This window comes from Gavialis gangeticus, unplaced genomic scaffold (assembly GCF_001723915.1).
Source record: "Gavialis gangeticus isolate Ggan-Ray unplaced genomic scaffold, GavGan_comp1, whole genome shotgun sequence".
In the NCBI taxonomy this organism is placed as follows: domain Eukaryota; kingdom Metazoa; phylum Chordata; order Crocodylia; family Gavialidae; genus Gavialis; species Gavialis gangeticus.
Genome location: NW_017729014.1, coordinates 11,395,726 through 11,399,916, shown reverse-complemented (window position 1 = coordinate 11,399,916; position 4,191 = coordinate 11,395,726). Strand labels below are relative to the sequence as shown.

Below are 4,191 nucleotides of genomic sequence, written 5' to 3'. Positions count from 1 at the left end.
AAAAAAAAAAAAAAAACCCCTGTGCACTGGGGTTACTGCTTGGTAGCATGAGTTACTGCACATTGAATTAGTACTTGGTTAACCAAATACTAAACTTACTGTGCAGTTCCTAGGGTGCATTAATGAACGTGTAGATGTGTCCAGTAATCTTATTTGTATTACAGTAGTGTAGAAGAGCCCCAGTAATGGTTTGGGGCTTGGTTTTGCCATGTGCTGTGCAGGAATGTGACCCAGAGAGCTTCACAGACTGTACTAGACAGTGCAGGTGGGTACCACAAACAGAGGGCATCTTCTTTTTGTGTTGCTCCTTTCATGCACATGCCGATCTGATGCCAGCTCCCCTTCCCTTCTCCATCTGTGCCATGCTGCTCCCTGCTTTGTGACTGTGCTACCTGGTTCTTACTTACCACTCCCTCCTGTTTCCTCATAGATGCTGCCCGGTACCTGCGCTCCTCTTCCCCCCCAACTTCCAAGGCACACGTGGCCTGGCTCCCAGTCTCTACCTTTCTCCCAATTTTGGCTGGAACCTGCAATGTAAGATCTATCTGAGAGCACATTCTGCTGCTTTCTCTGCCTGCTTTTATTTTAGCTGTAATGGAGTTCAGCTAGGTTGGCTTCCTTTCCTTGCAGCAAGTTTTACAGGCCCCTCAACCCTTTTAATTTTTGTAATAATAACAGCTTGGAAACAAGGAATAGTATGGGCTGGTGAGCAGAGTTTTGGGCAAAGGGGACCCATGAGTAAAAGATGCTGTTCCCAGTGCTGCCTTTGACCTGTTGTGTGAACTGGGGCAGTTAATTTCCCTTCTCAGTCTGTCTTATCTGTTTAGACTGTAGGGTCCTTGGAACAGAGGCTCTCTTTTACTCTGCCTGTAAAACACCTTAGCAAATGGGCCTGATCTCTGCTGGGGCCTATAGGCACTAATCATGTAACACACAGCAGTAGCCACCAGCCTGGGACCTGCCAGCTCTCCATAACATGCAGCAAATGCTCACTGGTACCAGTCTGGGATATGGTGTTTTCAAACAGGTGTCAACCACTGACTGCACCAAGCATCCATTTCCTTTGAGGTGGCAGATATTTAGGTTATGATAACATTATGATTACATGATTAGCACCTACCTCATTTGTGACCTGAGTTTCCTAAAGGTAGTGTTTTGTACGTGCTTCCCTAAAACAAATATCTGTTGGCCATGTCTCATTCGTGGTAAATAACTGTACTATTGAATTAACTTCTTACCATGGACTCCCTAATCCCCACAGCCTCTGACGTATGGAGGCACTTGGTGCCGCACGTAACAGTCTCAAGCCATGTGCTTTCTGAGTGAGTTATACAACAGAGAGTGCCCTGTGCCGCCTCCATAGTCGCTTGCCATGAGTTTGTCTTCCCGTTTAGCCCCATATGTTGTGCTTTTTATGTTAGGGGAAACCTGTGTACTGAACAAGCAGTGTCGTCTGCCCCTTTAGTACCCCACAAAGATCTTCTATCAGATAATGTTTCTCTAAATTTATTATGATAAAAATGAACAGCTGCAGGCGAGAGACCTAAAAATAGGTACTGGAGATGATGATTGCAATTCCTCCTATTTCTAGAAAGAGAGATCTCAATTTATGTTCTGTAGAGTGGTAGCTTGCTTGTGTCTTGTTTGCTGGTCATACAGTTCCCTAGAGCAGTTCTGTATGTCTCTTAGGCACGTGCCTCCTTGGGAAGAACTGGCCAAAAGGCAGGTCTCTCTATGGATTCTCTTACTAAAGACTATGAGAATTTGTGGTCCTACCTCATTTGGCTCAGACTGTGACACTACTGGCTATCCTCTTTGTAACCAAAACCTTGTTTGGAGCAAAAGCTATGATGGTCAAAGTGGGCATTCTGCTGGATAGAAGGTAGTTGCTCAGGAATTCAGAGGTCCAAATCCTGCTGCTATTGCTGCCCTTAGCAATTTTGAAAGGGAAAAGATCCACTACATTACATCACATCGTCCATTTACTTCTTCCTCCCCCAGTACAGGATTGTTCTCTTCCCCCTCTTTCTAATGCATTGCCCTGCAAAGTATCTAATTTAGTACTGGAAGCTGTGCCTGAACCATCCCTCCCTTTTTTCCTGCGTGGCAGAGATAACGTACTTCCCAGGACTGGAGAACTCTCCTTGCATTAGAAGAGGAAGACCTGACCTCTCCTATAACAGGTGAAACTGTGTCTTCTCTGCTTTGAAACCACCAGTGAAATACATTTTGCACTAGCTTGTAATGCAGTGATTTATGCTGGGAGGTGCTGTGTAATATCCCAGCGTCCTTTTGTCTTTCTGTTTTATTTTTCCTCTAATATATTTTTGTGGGCGTGTTCCCATGTATTGCGGGTGTTTACCTGAAACGCCCAAGGCGAGAAAGATGCCCTAAGTTCTCCTTCACTGGGAAATCTTCCATGCTCTTGTGCATTCCCTTTTCCGCTCTTTCCTTTAATGTTTTTTCTTTATTTTCTAAATTTTATCGCAATTTTTCCTGCAGCTTTCGAAATAGTATTTACAAGGGACAGCTCATTTAAGATAGAAAATAACTGGAGAAAAAGATGGTCCCTTCTGTCTCGCGCACACAGACACACACACGCATGCACTTTTCATGACCAGGAGCAACTTTTTTCCTTTGTGTATTTTGAACTCCTCACATTTAGAAAACAAGAAAAGTTGCAGCACTTGTTCCTGGTTTTCCATTTAAAGGCGCATTAAACAAGAAGCCTGCCCTTTCCTATTCAGGGCGAAAATACTTTGATCCAGTTTTCTGAAGACAGTACTCATTTCATGAGAATATTTAATCAGTAGAAAATAGGGAGGATTTAGTTTGTTTGTTTAGTATTTAACCAAGTGAATAAGGCAGATTAGGGGAAGGGGGGGGGGACTGGACCCATAAACAAGGTGATATATAATATTTTTTTTCGTTCTCCTTTTAAATAAATACCGATCAGCTTTATGTTCGGAGACAATAGGAGCCGTTGGCTTAAATTTGCAGTTTACTGTATTTATGGCTGTAATATCAAGGTGCTGCCGTCGTAATTTCATGCCCCAATGAGAAGAGCAAGGTCGAAGCAAATGCTTCCATCGGCATCTGCTAACACACTAACTCATAAACAAGGCCCGGCTGGATCAGGTGGCACGGAATAATACAGGCTAATGAAATACAGCACAGCTTTCCATTACTGTTAGTTTTTACAGTGTCGTCATTACGTGTAATTTATGTTTAAAAAATTCAATTTTATACAAGGCTCTGGGAAATAGGGGTCTGCAGGTCACCCGACGACTTTTAACGGCTCTGAGAGTCCTTATTGCACTCCACTGTTCCAACAAAATGTTAATAATAAAATAAATAAATAAAAAAATCCCCCCCTTTTACTTTTTCTTCTTTCCCCTGCTGAGCCTCTGGTTCTGTCCTTTTAATTTCAGGCACTTTAAGGAGAGTTTGGCGCTTTCAGCTGCCGGGGGGTCAACCCCCTCCTCTGGGGTTTGGGGAGAGGAGCAACTGCCTGTTCACTTTCCTTTTGTCCCTCTAATCAATCAGGGGGGGCTGTAAATGGAGTAAACACAGCTGAGGAGAGGGAGATACTTAACAACCTCTCTCCCAAACCCTCACCCTCTGACATTGCCCTCCTCTCCTCCATTACACTTCATTTTATTATAGACTCCAAGAGCCTGACCAGGAAGAGAAACTGCTGCCAGTTTGGGTTTGCTTTTTTTTCCTCCTAACCTCAAAATACTCTTATTTTTAACCCTTTCTCCCCCCCCCCCATGGCCCAGCGTAATATTTATCACTGTGTTGCCAGTCAGATTTTTCTCTTTTTAGTTTTGTGTAGGATAAACCAAGAATCAAAGGGACACAAACAGATTAAAAATGGATATGAAATATATATTGTTAAAAGTTCATAGCTGTGTAATTAACAGCACCTTGAATGCTGTTAATTGGATGATTAAAGCTGTGAGAATTCAAAGCGCGCTCAGTTTTTCTTAAAATTGCCTAGCTTTTTGCATTTTTGTATTTGACAAAGACATGAGACCGGTCAGCTCATTCACTTTGACATTCACATTCCCAGGCACTTGTACAATGACGGGGTTATGAGTGCAGCGGGGGATGTCTAAATCCAAGTCAAGTATCTTCATTCAAACAAAGGCAAAAAAAAATTTTTTTTTTTTTTTTTTTTTTTTTTTT

At 42.8% G+C, this 4,191-nt stretch overlaps 1 protein-coding gene across 2 annotated transcripts in view; it reads left to right on the top strand.

Annotated features, from left to right (window-relative positions):
* The window catches only part of PEX14 (peroxisomal biogenesis factor 14), a 97,383-nt gene that overhangs the window by 61,941 nt on the left and 31,251 nt on the right, over positions 1–4,191 (top strand). The window lies entirely within an intron of this gene.